Source organism: Ursus arctos, unplaced genomic scaffold (genome assembly GCF_023065955.2).
Source record: "Ursus arctos isolate Adak ecotype North America unplaced genomic scaffold, UrsArc2.0 scaffold_21, whole genome shotgun sequence".
In the NCBI taxonomy this organism is placed as follows: domain Eukaryota; kingdom Metazoa; phylum Chordata; class Mammalia; order Carnivora; family Ursidae; genus Ursus; species Ursus arctos.
Window position 1 is genome coordinate 19,356,190 of NW_026622886.1, and position 16,763 is coordinate 19,372,952.

Consider the following 16,763-nt stretch of genomic DNA (forward strand, 5'->3'; position numbering starts at 1 on the left):
CTGCTCAACAGGTTTATTTCTAAATTTTGTGTTCCAAGTCGGTCTTTCAGAGCTGACATGCATTTTCCCACAATGGTTTTTCATTGATAAAGTTGCTAGACCAGCCCATATAGGTCTTATTTAACTCATTCTGCACTTAAATAACAGGGTGATTTGGTCTGTTTCAACTGTGCTGAACTAATACTTGTAACATCCCTTTGTGGTTAAAGTGCTTTTTTGTTTCCAACTCAGAAATGTAGGAGCAAGTATCTGCTTGCCCCAGGAGATAGTAGGCCTCCCCCTGGCTTCTGAAACAGCCATAATAGTTAACCACAGCTGTGATCTTTTTTAAGTTTCACCTTTGTGAACATATTTGTGCCATAACTTAAAATCTTTGTTTTCTTGGAAATAGTTCAGAGCATCATGGAAATAATGTAATCAGATGATTCATCTAAGTCAGTGGTTTACAACTTCTTTTCTACTGCAGCAAACCCAAGGAATGTAGCATGGCCCCATCAGTAACCATGACTCATGATGCAGTGATTCAGCACCTATTTTCAACAAGATTTGGTGCATGTGTATGGAGGTGGCGGGTGGGGAGTAGCATTAAAAAAAATCCCATAAGTGATGTAATATGCCCCCATTTGATAAGTTCCATTAGTAAGGGCATTTGTTTTGGGGAGGCGAGAAGGTCTGAGATGAGAGGAAGGCACTTCTAGGCATAGGCATACCAGTATCTTAATGTCTGTATGTTTATTGGAAAGGTTAGCTCTTCATATTTGCATAAGAGAAGAGAACTGTATATCATTTACATATTATAAATTTGGAAACAAAAGACACAGTTCCTAGTCACCCATTTATGATTATTGGATCTGTCAAATGCATCCTGATAACTGGAGTGACAGTAGGAGAAGTCTACAAGTCATTGCTTCCTCACTTTCTTGATTTCTGAATATGGCTTTTCTCTTCCCATAATTCTGGAAGTAGTATAACATTGAGATTAGAAAACAGCATTTACTATCTAGGAATCTCTGTTTTATACTCAAATATAAACATTGTCTTTGTTTTTCCCATGTCTATCATTTCTTTTTCTTTCTGTCCATATAAGTACTGAGTACTTATGGGTATTGATTGGATTTCGGTGAAGTGTTTTATGGCTTAGGATGATCTTAGAAATTTTACTTAGAGTCCTTTACTATTTGAAGTGTAGAAGCATCTAAAGCCAGATTTTAACCAAAAATAAGTAGAAATTATGAGAGCTGATTTTATCTTTCACAGAGGAATGTTTATGTTAAAGTTTTAGAGGTTAAGTATTCTAGAGATCAGATTCTAATTACTACTGAGGTTAGTTTGGGTTGACTTCTTTTGGAGCAAAAGTGACATCCAGTGGTGAGAGAGATTACCAACTAATCGTAGGTATATTAGAAAGAGGGGAAGATAATTGAAGAAACCTGGCAAAATAACCTTTCATCAATATTGTGACCTCGAGTGAATTTTTTTTTTCTACTGGAATACCTGCCAAATGATGGGTGTGAACATAGGAAATATCCATATCATTTTAAAAAATGTGATCTGTGGGTTATGATTTTAAGTCAAAGGAAATTGTTAAGTTCAATTCAGTGAATAATTATGGCCCAGAGCTGACTGTCCTTGTGGGACACTTCTCTAGAAGCTTACAACTTTAAATTGAAGTGAGAAAATAGACAATATATGTGACATAGAAATACTATAAAAAGTCTGTGAGTACATAAAATTTTAGGACTGGGGGATTTTAGCATTCAGATAGTTTTTACAGATTAGGAAACCGAAGTGGTAGGTAGCCAAGATAACTTGACTAGTAAGATTCAATGCCATGACTAAAATTTACATCTTTCTGTTCTTAATCCTGTGTTCTTTCTGCACTTTTACTCTTTTAATTTCCCAGTTTCTTTGATTCCAAATAATTAGCTGCTTTTTTCTTCATTGTACCCATATGAGTCATATTTCTTGTGCTAGAATAATCACTATAAAGTTAATTTCTTTAATTCAAACTCTTTCCCATTCAAGTTAAAGATAATGCTTCTATATGAAAATTTTGGCTGTAAGAGTACATAAATATAATTCTTAGGAGTGCAATAAACTTTTTAAGTTCTTTAAATGACAAAAATCACAACTTTCTTATGCAGTAAGACTTAAGTCACAAAATATTAACTCTAGGGCAGAAATCATAATCCTTTAGAGTTGCTTTTCTGTGAGTGATTCTTATAACTGGAGAGTAGCAGCTTCATTTTTCCCCTGAGGCTAGAAAAGATGGCTCACTGCCATCTGAGGATGTTTATTTATGCACAAACCTTATGTCATTTCTGTTAAGTGGTTTTGGGTAAAGTCTTTGTGTAATGATATTTTGCTGTGTTGATTTGTTTGGAAAAACTTGACCAGGTATCTTGAGTTGGAATGCCTTTCTGTGACTGTTGGCTTCTGCATATGTTTTTCTCTATACACTGTTGAAGTGTTGAAGTGTTGATCTCTCTTCATAGAGAGATCTCTTGGTTTGAGCACAATGGGTTGTACTTTTCCTTTTGAGGCACTTGAGATGACAACTTGTTATTTTTATTGTAAGGTATATATCTCTGAAATTATTCTTAGTTACTATTATGAATGTTTTTGGAAAAGAAATGAACTGTAGTCTTGAATTGTAAAATATCTGTTGAGTATGTTGTGGGGCCTAATACTGTATTATACATTTAGGGGAAAATAGAAGCCAGGATTAATTCCTGCTTTTGATGACCATATAATCTAGTTGGGGAAATAAGATAACATGCAGTACCTAAAGAATGCTAATAGTCACTCCCAGATATCTGTATGGACACTAAGGTTTGACACCAATGTCAGGGAGAAGAAAACCTGAAGACAAGGAGACCAGTTAGGAAGCTATTTTAATAAAATGAGGTAAGAAGTGTGGAATTTGGGCTTGTGATATATGAATGAAGGTGAGAGGTGACTCTTTAGAATTATTTTTAAAAGTTATATGATACGGTGCTAAATAAGAAGAAAGAGAAAAATATGAAGTGTTTTTAGCTGTGAAGGATTTAAATGAAGTTGTCATGAGGGAGTGAAGAACACATGTCAGTTGAGGAGTAGAAAGAGAAGATATAGTCCACTAAACACGTGTCAGATCTGAAGTGATAACAACGCATCCCTGTACTCATGTCCTAGACTCTTAAGTGAGGGTACCATGTAAGTAACTAGAAATAATGGAATGTAAAGCATGGAGATTGGTAGTTCAGATTAGAGATAAAGAATTAGACACTTGAGATTTTGTAGATGATTGAAGAATAAAAGGACTAAGAATTAAGTTGACTTAGAAAGAAGAACTAGATTTAGTAGAGGAGTGGTCATAGAGGTAGAGGCTATAGTATGGTGTTGTAAAAGTCACAGGAAAAGAAAGGTATCAAAGATAAATGGTCATTTAGCATGATTACTGAAAAGAGTTCATTGAATTTGGCAATAAGTTGGTAAAAGAGGAATCCCAGGTTTGTGTTCTTTTGATTTTTCTGTTGTTCCTTTGTGTTGTAATAATACTTTTAACACCAAGACATCCACTTGACAATCCTGTGATTGTATTGGACTACTACAGTCAAAATTAAAATCATTCCTTACAGCCAGTTTCCCCTCTGAACTCCCATTTCTTTCAGTAGAATGTCATTCTTCCTGTCACTTAGGCTTCAAACCTTTGATTCATCCTGAGGGCTCCCTTCCCCCAGATCTAGTCATTGTATTGGTTTCCAGGGCTGCTGTAACAAATTACTGCAAACTGTGGCTTAAAACATCAGAAAGGTATTATTTCATACTCCTGGAGGTCAGAAGTCCAAAATGAAGATGCTTGTAGGGCCGTGCTCCCTCCAAAGGCTGGATCTGTTCCACAATTCTCTCCTAGCTTCTGGTGGTTGCTAGCAATCCCTGAGTATTCCTTGGCTTGTAGACATATCATTTCATTCTGTCCCTCTGTCTTCATCTGGTGTTCTCCCTGTGTGTCTTGTGGGGTTTACAATAGTTGTAGAGAACATGAAAGATGTAAATCAAAGATGACAACTATCATTGTTAGTCTATGAATAACAAAAGACTCTCCTGTCGCTCAGGAAATTCCAAGGATTTTAGGAGCTCTGTGCTAGAAACCCAGGACAAAGACCAAATAAGTTTCTTTCTATACCATGGTCACATTCTGAGGTTCTCAGTGGACATGAATATTTGGGAGACACTGCTCAACCCAGTACAGTCACTCGGGCCTATGAATTCTTCCTTTATAATGTGTCTCGTATTTTTTTCCCTCACCTCATTTCCTTTTATGCCTGTTTCTAACATCCTAGCTCAGGCCCTATCCACAACCAGGTTTCTCTGTATTCATTTAGCCAATTTACTCACCAAATTTATTGAGTACCTACTTATGTATCTGGTAGTTTCATTCACTGGAATACAGAAATAAAGATTGTGCTGAGGAGCTTACATTGCGGTGGGTGGGTGACAGAGTAAAGAAACAAACATTTGTCAGGTGAACATGAGTGCTAAGAGGAAAACTAAGGGGGACAGAGGGGGCTCTTTTAAATAGGTGGTCAGGGAAGGCTTTTTTGATAAGGTAACATTTGAGCAGAGACCTGAAGGAAAGGAGGGAGGACGTCGTGTTCTCTGTGTAGGGGAACAGTATTCCAGAGAGAATAGCAAGTAAAAGAGAGAGGCAGGAGTCTGCTTGGTATGTTGAAGGAATGCAAAGAGAGAGAGCTAGGTAGCTGGAATGGAGAGAAGTACTGGAAGGCCAGGTGTTGTTTTTATTCTTTGGTTTTTATTCTAAATGTGGTAGGAACACAATGGAGAGTTCTAAACTGAAAATATAATCTGCATTATATTTTAGAAGAATCTCTGGCTGTTGTGTAGAGGGACAAATAGCGGAGTGGTAGTCAGATTCTGTCTATATTCTAAAGGTGGAGTGTACAGTAGTCGTAGAGCATGAAAGATGTAAATCAAAGATATCCAAGATGCTGGGCTTGAGCACTTAGTTAAAATGGAGTTGCTATTTACTTACATGAGAGACTTCAGAAAGAGCGGGTTTGGCAGTAAAATAAAGATGCTTCTTTTGGACATGTTAGCTCTTTGAGATACCCATTAGACTTCCATGTGGAGATGTTCAGTAGTCTGGTGGATACATGAATCAGGAATTCAGGAAGGAAGACTAGACTAGAAATAAAGTCTTGGGAGTCTTCATTACATAAATGGTATTGAAAGGAAAGGGATTGCATGAAGTCAACTAGAAAGTAAAGGAAGACTAAGAAGAGAACAGGTCTGAGGATTGAGCTTTGAGGAATGCCAAAGTTTAGAAGTTGAGAAGAGAAGGAGTGGCCAGTATGGTAGGAGAACCAAGAAGGTACTGGATGCCAAGTGAAGAAAAGTGCTTCAGGAAAGATCAACTGTATCAAATGATGTTGAGAGTAAGATGATAAAACAGCAATATGAAGACTAGGGATTCATTTGGATATGCAGTGATTGTTGGTGGCCTTGTCAAGAGTTGTTGCCAGATTGAAGTGGAAGATAGTTTGTCTAAGGAATTTCATTGTATAAAATAGAGAACTGGGGTGGTAGCTAGGGAGGGTTGTGAGTTCAAAAACTTATTTTAAGGGAGGGGTGAATTATAGAATGATTCAGTAGCAAGGGAAAAATCAGTGATGCAGGAGAAAGAGGGCAATTGCATGAATGATATCCTTTAGTTAGCATTTCAGAGGTGGAAGGCATAGGAACACAGTATATCTATTATAACTGGGAAAAAGGCAAAATATATGATTATAAATTTCTGGTAAATTGATAGATGTGTGGAAATTTTCTCCTGATGGCTACAGTTTTCTTAATGCAAAAAAATGGTCTTCAGATCAGTATGTGAAGAATGCAGGTGTTAGATATCTGAGGAGAGACAAAAAGTTGTAAAAGAATGTAAGAGTTTGGTAGAGTGATTGGATTAGGGAAATTAGGAGTGTCAGGTAGCACACTGCATAGTTGTGTGTGTGTGTGCCAACTGTGTTCAGTTGTATAGGTCCAGACGTGCAGTCAGTAGAGAGTTGTATTTAATAAAGGTCCAAGTTTTTCCAGGTGAGTTTCAAAAAGAGGGAGACTTGGGTCAAGGTAAAGAGGGTGTCTGCAAAGAAATGATTATAGTGAGGGGGGTCTAAGGCATTCACTGGGTCTTTTAGTCAACTAACCAATCAGTGCTTTTATTACTTCTAGCTCCATCCTGGCACCTAGTAAGTGCTCAGTAAATGGTTGGTTGTTTTACAGTGATTAGGATGGGGAAAGCATTGTCCTGAACTTAATCTCCAGATTTCCTGCTTAGAGGCAAACTTCAGAGTCTATCTCATACACTGATGCTGTGTCAAACTTCCAAAACAATGTCTTTTACTTACCAGTCCCTTGCTGGAGAACCTTCAGGCAAATCCACATCTCCATAGTATTACAGATTCTCCCTAATTAATTTCTTATCCTTTCCAGAAAGCCCTTTCTCGTGATTTGGTACTTATAGACTGGAATTCCCTTCAGAAATCCATATATTTTGTATTGCCTATAGTTAATATAGAGCCCAGTTAAACATGTACTCTGTGTGTGTGTGTGTGTGCACACTTAAGATCTGATAAATATAAATAAAAAATATATAAATATAAATAAAATAAATATAAATATAATATAAATAAAATAAATTTTGTATTATAGTTTATGAGCAATAAAAATGGAGAAATATAGCTATTTGGAGATATAATGGAGAAGTTTCAAGATTGCAGGTTTATACAATCATACAATAATGAAGTACTAAGCATTTCCATCTTTAAAATGTCTGCTACTAGTTGGGCTAAAATTTCTAAAAGGAGTATATGCTTTTGATAATGACAGACTAGGGAATATGTGGATCAGCTCTCCACATGAAAACTAGAAGTATTGGACAAAGTATTTTAAAAAATATCTCCATGGAGGGCAGTGAAGAATTAGGAGGCCAAGATCCTGGAGAGGTGAGAAACTGAAAGAGGTGAGCATGGCATGTGAGGTTGCTTTTCCCTTAGAGGAAACTGCTCTTTCTAGAAGAGACAGCTGAGGGTGAGAAGTGAAGCAAAGCTTTTGACAACTTCACAGGGCTTGGGGAACAAAAATTGGAGTTCAGAATCTGCCAGAGAGAGGATCTCTGGTCTAAGTATGCTAGTGCTTTGGGTTGGGACTCCTAAGGGGAAGGATATACCATTGGATTAAGAATGAACTGGAAATAGCCTAGCCCTTGCAAGTATTAAAGCATAGCTTCAGATAATGTCAGTCCTTACAATTAGATTAAATGTACCCAAATTGTTAGTGTTTCTAGCTACTTGCAAGAAACAAATGTGACTCTACTTTAAGGGAAAATAACATTATAAACTTCAAATTGTTTCCATAGTTTAAAAATATATAATAAATAAAAAAATTAAAAAGCATAAATCAATAAAATGTAAATAATAAACGCAAATACCACTGCATACCTATTAGAATGGCTTAGAATGGCTAAAATCTGAAACACGAACTGTTCTTAACAGTGGCGAAGATATGGATCAAATAGGAGCTCTCATTCATTGTGTGGAATTGGAACAGGGTATAGCCATTTTGGAATACTTTGGTGGTTTCTTACAGTTAGACATAGTCAAACCACACCATCCAGCGATCACGCTCCTAGATATTTATTCAAATGAGTTGAAAACTTATGTTCACACACACAAAAACACATAAACATTTATAGCAGCTTTATTCGTTATTATCAAAACTTGGAAGTAAGCAAGATGTCCTTCAGTGGCTGAATGGATTAAAAAAAAGACTGTTCTACATCCATACAGTGGATATTTTTATTTAGTGATAAAAACAGATGAGCTGTCAACCCATGCAAAGATGTGGAGGAACCTTAAGTGCATATTGCTTAGTGAAGGAAGCCAGTCTGAAAGATTAATATACTGTGAGATTTCAACTATATGACATTCTGGAAAAGGCAAAACTATGGAGACAGGGAAAAAAAAAAAAAAAAAACCTCCAGTGGTTGCCAAGGGGTGGTGGGGGTAGGAGTAAGAATGAACAAGTAGAGCAAGGATATTTTGTAGGGCTATAAAACTATTCTGTATAATACCATAATAGTGGATACATTATACCAAGCATTTGGCAAAACCTATAGAACTGTACAACAGAAAGATTGAAACTTAATATCAGCTATGGACTTTAGTTAATAATATTGTTTCAATATTGGTTCATTAATTTTAATAAATGTTCCATACCCATGTAAGATGTTAATAATAGGGGAAACTGTGAAGGGAGGAGAATATGGTAACTCTCTACTCCTGTTAAATTTTTCTGTGTAAAACCAGAACTGCTTTAACTCTACTAATAAAGAATAATCGTCATCATCAACATCATCCCAACCACATGAGGAATAACATTGAAAATCAAGAGAAACGATAACCAATATAAACAGACTCCCCAATAGTGGATCCAGGTAATGAACTTATCAGATATAGAATTTAAAACTAACATTTTGTTATATGTTAAGAAAATAAAAGTTTGAGAATTGCTCCAGAAAACAAAACCATTAAAATAGCAAGTTTAGAACTAAAACACACAATAACTGAACTATGAACTTAGTGGATAGATTTAACTGCAGACATCATCATCATTCTCAAGTAAGACCAGAAATCAGTGAAACAAAATATACACCAGAGGGAGTTAAGATGGCGGAGGAGTAGGAGACACCTTTTTCAGCCAGTCCCCCGAGTCGAGCTGGATAGGTACCAGACCAGCCTAACAACCACGGAACCAGCCTGAGACGCAGGAAGATGCATCTGGATCTCTACAAATGAACATCTCCAGCGCTGAGTATTGAGGTACGAAGCGGGGAGCCATGAAACCGTGCACAGATATCGGAAGATAAACGAAAGGGGAGGGGGAGGGAGCCGCCGCGTTTGGGCGCCGGGAAGCGGTAGCCACTTGCACGGGGGAGCGGGTGGGCTCGTGGTCGGCACCCGCAAAACAGCAGACTGAGACCGTGAGCCGGGTGCGCGCCACCAGGCATCTCGCGGAACACCGGAATCCCTGTGCGCTCACTGGATCCAGACTGAGACCGGGAGCTTCCGGAGCGCGCGCCGGGGCGGCTGGCGGCGTTAGAAACACAAAGGACAGAGATGCGCCGGCCCTGGAAGTGAGGGCTGGGACTCCGGGTGTTGGGCGCACATCCCGGACGCTGCAGGGTTGAGCAGCACCAACAGTAACAGAGTTAAAGTGGCCAGAACATTAGTAGAGAACGGGCCGCAATTCCTCTGTTCTGAGACAGAGGCTGAAATTTGGCCGCTGCTGCTCTGACTCTCAGAAGAGGCACAGCAAACCGCCAGGGAAAGCCGCCAGAGAACAAAAGCCTGGAAAGACCGGCTCAGAGAGTGCCCATCCCCATCCCCCCTCGCAGGGGACGCCGAGACTCTACCCAAACAGGGCTGCCTGAGTATCGGCGCGGCAGGCCCCTCCCCCAGAAGGCAGGCTGAAAAATCAAGAAGCCCACAACCCGGGCGCCTGGGTGGCGCAGTCAATGAGCGCCTGTCTTCGGCTTAGGGCGTGATCCCGGCGTTCCGGAAAGGAGTCCCTCATCGGGCTCCTCCGCTGGGAGCCTGCTTCTTCCTCTCCCACTCCCCTGCTTCTGTTCCCTCTCTCGCTGGTTGGCTGCCACATAAATAAATAAATAAAATCTTTAAAGAAGAAGCCCACATCCCTAAGATCCCTATAAAATAAGGGGCACGGCCTGGGACCCAGTCAATAATTTGGGCTCTGGAAACCCCGCAACCTCTCATCAGAATGACAAGAAGGAGAAGCCCCCCCCCCCCCAGCAAAGAAAAGACAGTGAGTCTGTGGCCTCTGCCACAGAAATAATGGATATGGATGTAACCAAAGTATCAGGAATGGAATTCAGAGTAACGATGGTCAAAATGATGAGTAAAATTGAAAAAACTATTAACGAAAAGGTTACTGAGAATATAGAATCCCTAAGGACAGAAATGAGAGCGAATCTGACAGAAATTAAAAATTCTATGAGCCAAATGCAGGCAAAACTAGAGGCTCTGACGGCCAGGGTCACAGAAGCAGAGGAACGGGTTAGTGAATTGGAGGATGGGTTAATAGAGGAAAAAATGAAAATAGAAGATGGTCTTAAAAAAAAATCCATGCCCACGAATGTAGGTTATGGGAGATTACTGACTCAATGAAACGATCCAATGTTAGAATCATCGGCATCCCCGAGGGGGTGGAGAAAAACAGAGGTCTAGAAGAGATATTTGAACAAATTGTAGCTGAAAACTTCCCTAATCTAGCGAGGGAAACATTCGTGTCCAAGAGGCAGAGAGGACCCCTCCGAAGCTCAACCACGACAAACCTACGCCACGTCACGTCATAGTGCAATTCGCAAATATTAGATCCAAGGATACAGTATTGAAAGCGGCCAGGGCAAAGAAATTTCTCACGTACCAAGGCAAAGGCATCAGAATTACGTCAGACCTGTCTACACAGACCTGGAATGAGAGAAAGGGTTGGGGGAGCATATTTAAAGCTCTTTCAGGGGCGCCTGGGTAGCGCAGTCGTTAAAGTGTCTGCCTTCGGCTCAGGGCGTGATCCCGGCGTTCCGGGATCGAGTCCCACATCGGGCTCCTCCGCTGGGAGCCTGCTTCTTCCTCTCTCACTCGCCTGCTGTGTTCCCTCTCTCGCTGGCTGTCTCTCTGTCACATAAATAAATAAAATCTTTTAAAAAAAAATAAATAAAGCTCTTTCAGAGAAAAACATGCAGCCAAGGATCCTTTATCCAGCAAGGCTGTCATTCAGAATTGATGGAGAAATAAAGACATTTCAGAATCGCCAGTCACTAACCAATTTCGTAACCACGAAACCAGCCCTACAGGAGATATTATGGGGGGTTCTATAAAAGTAAAAAGGCCCCAAGAGTGATACAGAACAGAAAGTCACAGCCAATACAAACAAAGACTTTACTGGCAACATGGCATCATTAAAATCATATCTCTCAGTACTCAGTCTTAATGTAAATGGTTTGAACCATCCCATAAACGCCACAGGGTTGCAGATTGGATAAAAAGAAATGACCCATCCATTTGCTGTCTACAAGAGACTCATTTCGAACCCAAAGATGCATTCAGACTGAGAGTAAGGGGATGGAGTACCATCTTTCACACAAATGGACCTCAAAAGAAAGCTGGGGTAGCAATTCTCATATCAGATAAATTGGATTTTAAACTACAGAATATAGTTACAGACACAGAAGGGCACTATATTATTCTTAAGGGAAGTATTCAACAAGTGGATATGACAATTATAAATATATATGCCCCCAACAGGGGAGCAGCAAGATACACAAGCCAACTCTTAACCAGAATAAAGAGACATATAAATAAAAATACATTAATAGTAGGGGACCTCAACACTCCACTATCAGAAATAGACAGAACACCCTGGCAAAAACTAAGCAAAGAATCAAAGGCTTTGAATGCCATACTTGACGAGTTGGACCTCATAGATATATATAGAACACTACACCCCAGAACCAAAGAATACTCATTCTATTCTAATGCCCATGGAACATTCTCAAGAATAGACCATGTTCTGGGACACAAAACAGGTCTCAACCGATACCAAAAGATTGAAATTATCCCCTGCATATTCTCAGACCACAACGCTCTGAAATTGGAACTCAACCACAAGGAAAAATTTGGAAGAAACTCAAACACTTGGAGACTAAGAATCATCCTGCTCAGGAATGACTCGATAAACCAGGAAATCAAAAATCAAATTAAACAATTTATGGAGACCAACGAGAATGAAAATACAACAGTCCAAAACCTATGGGATACTGCAAAGGCAGTCCTAAAGGGGAAATACATAGCCATCCAAGCCTCACTCAAAAGAATAGAAAAATCTTAAATGCAGTTTTTATATTCTCACCTCAAGAAGCTGGAAAAGCAACAGAGGGACAGGCCTAATCCACGCACGAGGAAGCAGTTGACCAAAATTAGAGCTGAAATCAATCAAGCAGAAACCAGAAGTACAGTAGAGCAGATCAACAGGACTAGAAGCTGGTTCTTTGAGAGAATCAATAAAATTGACAGACCACTGGCAACATTTATCCAAAAGAAAAGAGAAAGGACCCAGATTATTAAAATTATGAATGAAAAAGGAGAGGTCACGACGAGCACCATTGAAATTGGAAGGATTATTAGAAATTTTTATCAACAGCTATATGCCAATAAACTAAGCAATCTGGAAGAGATGGAATCCTTCCTGGAAACCTATAAACTACCAAGATTGAAACCGGAAGAAATTGATTTCTTAAACAGGCCAATTAATTATGAAGAAATTGAGTCAGTGATAAACAACCTTCCAAATAACAAAACTCCAGGCCCAGACGGTTTCCTGGGGAATTCTACCAAACATTCAAAGAAGAAATAATACCTATTCTCCTAAAGCTATTTCAAAAAATAGAAGGAAAGCTACCAAACTCATTCTATGAGGCCAATATTACCTTGATCCCCAAACCAGGCAAAGCCTCCCTCAAAAAGGAGAATTACAGACTGATTTCCCTAATGAATATGGACGCCAAAATCCTCAACAAGATACTTGCTAATAGAATCCAACAGTACATTGAAAGGATTATCCATCACAATCAAGTGGGATTCATATCTGGGATGCAAGCGTGGTTCAGTATTCGCAAATCAATCAGCGTGATACATCATATCAACAAGAAAAGACTCAGGAACCATATGATCTTCTCAATCGATGCCGAAAAAGCATTTGACAAAATACAGCATCCTTTCCTGATTAAAACCCTTCAGAGTGTAGGAATAGAAGGTACATTTCTCAATCTCATAAAAGCCCTCTATGAAAAGCCTACTGCAAATATTATTCTCAATGGGGAAAAGCTGGAAGCCTTTCCCTTAAGATCAGGAACTCGACAAGGATGCCCACTCTCGCCACTATTATTCAACATAGTACTAGAAGTCCTTGCAACAGCAATCAGACGACAAAAAGGGATCAAAGGTATTCAAATTGGCAAAGAAGAAGTCAAAATGTCTCTCTTCGCAGATGACATGATACTCTATATGGAAAACCCAAAAGAAGCCACTCCCAAACTATTAGAAGTTATAGAGCAATTCAGTAACGTGGCGGGATACAAAATCAATGGTCAGAAATCAGTTGCATTTCTATACACGAATAACGAGACCGAAGAAAGAGAAATTAGGGAATCCATCCCATTTACAATAGCACCAAAAACCATACGTTACCTTGGAATTAACTTAACCAGAGACGTAAAGGACCTATATTCTAGAAACTATAAATCACTCTTGAAAGACATTGAGGAAGATATAAAAAGATGGAAAGATATTCCATGCTCATGGATCGGAAGAATTAACATAGTTAAAATGTCCATGCTACCCAGAGCAATCTACACTTTCAATGCTATCCCGATCAAAATACCGAGGACATTTTTCAAAGAACTGGAACAAATAGTCCTTAAATTTGTATGGAAACAGAAAAGGCCCCGAATCTCCAAGGAACTGTTGAAAAGGAAAAACAAAGCTGGGGGCATCACAATGCCGGATTTCGAGCTATACTACAAAGCTGTGATCACAAAGACAGCATGGTACTGGCACAAAAACAGACACATAGACCAATGGAACAGAATAGAGAGCCCAGAAATGGACCCTCGGCTCTTTGGGCAACTAATATTTGATAAAGCAGGAAAAAACATCCGGTGGGAAATAGACAGTCTCTTCAATAAATGGTGCTGGGAAAATTGGACAGCTACATGCAAAAGAATGAAACTTGACCACTCTCTCACACCATACACAAAAATAAACTCCAAATGGATGAAAGACCTCGATGTGAGACAGGAATCCATCAAAATTCTAGAGGAGAACATAGGCAGCAACCTCTACGACATCGGCCAAAGCAACCTTTTTCATGATACATCCCCAAAGGCAAGAGAAACAAAAGAGAAAATGAATTTATGGGACTTCATCAAGATTAAAAGTTTCTGCACAGCCAAGGAAACAGTCAGAAAAACTAAGAGGCAGCCCACGGAATGGGAGAAGATATTTGCAAATGACACTACAGATAAAGGACTGGTATCCAAGATCTACAAAGAACTCAAACTCAATACACGAGAAACAAATAAACAAATCAAAAAATGGGCAGAAGATATGAATAGACACTTTTCCAATGAAGACATACAAATGGCTAACAGACACATGAAACAATGTTCAAAATCATTAGCCATCAAGGAAATTCAAATCAAAACCACACTGAGATACCGCCTTACGCCAGTTAGAATGGCAAAAATAGACAAGGCAAGAAACAACAATTGTTGGAGAAGATGTGGAGAAAGGGGGTCCCTCCTACATTGTTGGTGGGAATGCAAGTTGGTACAACCACTCTGGAAAACAGTGTGGAGGTCCCTCAAAAAGTTAAAAATTGAGCTACCCTATGATTCAGCCATTGCACTACTGGGTGTTTACCCCAAAGATACAGACGTAGTGAAGAGAAGGGCCATATGCACCCCAATGTTCATAGCAGCAATGTCCACAATAGCTAAATCGTGGAAGGAGCCGAGATGCCCTTCAACAGATGACTGGATTAAGAAGTTGTGGTCCATATATACAATGGAATATTACTCAGCAATCAGAAAGAACGAGTTCTCAACATTTGCTACAACATGGACGGCACTGGAGGAGATAATGCTAAGTGAAATAAGTCAAGCAGAGAAAGACTACTATCATATGATTTCTCTCATCTATGGAACATAAGAACTAGGATGATCGGTAGGGGAAGAAAGGGATAAAGAAAGGGGGGGTAATCAGAAGGGGGAATGAAACATGAGAAACTATGGACTATGAGAAACAAACTGAGGGCTTCAGAGGGGAGGGGGGTGGCGGAATGGGATAGACCGGTGATGGGTAGTAAGGAGGGCACGTATTGCATGGTGCACTGGGTGTTATACACAACTAATGAATCATCGAGCCTTACATTGGAAACCGGGGATGTACTGTATGGTGACTAACATAATATAATAAAAAATCATTAAAAAATATACACCAGAGAAAATTAAAAATTTTAAAATTTTAAATTTAAATTTAAAAGATTGATAAAATTGATAAAGTACCTTAGACTCATTTTTTCCTAACTCCCCACAAAATAGGTAGGTAGGTAGGTAAACACAGATGCACAATATCATGAATGAAAAAGGGGTATCACTCTATTTCTTTTATTTTTCCAAGATTTTATTTTAGGTAATCTCTACACCCAACATGGGGCTCAAATTACAACTCCAAGATCAAGAGTTGCTTGCTCTACCAACTGAGCCAGTCAGGTGGCGCTCTTATAGATATTAAAACAGCAAGAATATTATCAAAACAACTACGCTAATTATGCAATTTAGAAGAAATGAATACATTCTTTGAGGAACATCTTAACAAAACTAATACAGGAAGAATTAGGTAATCTGAATAGTCCTATCTATGTCTGTTAAGTAAATGGAATCTGTAATTTAAGACCTTCCATGGAGAAAATGCCTGGCTCATTTGGCTTCACTGATAAATTCTTCCAAATACTTAAGAAATAATACCATTCTTAACACAGAGTTTCCGAGAAAATAGAAAACAAAGGAAAACATCCCCACTTATTATATAAGGTTAGAAACCAACACTGTCATTATAAGAAAAGAAAAATATCATAAACAGATGTAAAAATCTTAAAATACTAGCAAACGGAATCTGGTGTTACATAAAAATGGTAATATATCATGAACGTGTAGGGTTTATTCTAGGAATATAAGGTAGCTTAACATTGAAAATTGATTAGTATAATTCAACATTAGAACAAGAAGAAAAACTATTGTGATCATCTTAATAGACATAAAAATAATTTGAAAAAATTTAACATCCTTTTTACAATAAACTTATCAAATAGGAATAGAAGGGATTTTGTAACTACAAAAGTCCTACATCTAACATCATACTTACTAAATATTGAATGCTTCCCTCTACCCACCCAAGTTCAGTAACAAGGCAAGTATGTTTACTATTACCATTTTGTTTAACATTTCATTGGGTGTCCTAGCTAGTATAATAAGACAAGAAAAAGAAATATAAGATTTATAAAGATTGGAAAGGAGCAAGTAAAATTGTCATTCACACATGACATGATTGTGTATGATTTATAAAAATGCAAACATCTATCAAACTATTATGTCAATTTAAAATTACTGGGAAAAGGTCAAGTAACAAATAGGGGGTTTTTTGGTTATATTTACTTTATTATTTCCAACAATTCTGTGAATAATAACTAAATTTAAGTACTCATGAATCATTTTGTTATGTTTGCCTTCTTAGGGGTCAGTAGTCTTTTTCTTTGAGATATAATTGGCATATAACATGTCAGTTTCAGGTGGACAACATTATGATTTCATATTTTTGTATATTGTGAAATCATCACAATAAATGAGTCTAGTTAATATCCATCACTATACATAGTTAAAAATTTTTTTTCTTCTGATGAGAACTTTTAGGATTTACTCTTTTAGCAACTTCCAAATATGTGATACAGTATAGTTATTATGCTGTACATTATAAAGTAAGTCCCAGGGATATAAAGTAAGGTTTGTATCTTTTGACTCGCTTCACCCATATTGCCCACCCCTTACCCCCTGCCTCTGGCAACCACCAATTCCTTTG

The 16,763-nt window shown here is 38.4% G+C and overlaps 1 protein-coding gene across 3 annotated transcripts in view; it reads left to right on the plus strand.

Annotated features, from left to right (window-relative positions):
• Positions 1–16,763, plus strand: part of CEP83 (centrosomal protein 83) — a 126,424-nt gene that overhangs the window by 103,105 nt on the left and 6,556 nt on the right. The window lies entirely within an intron of this gene.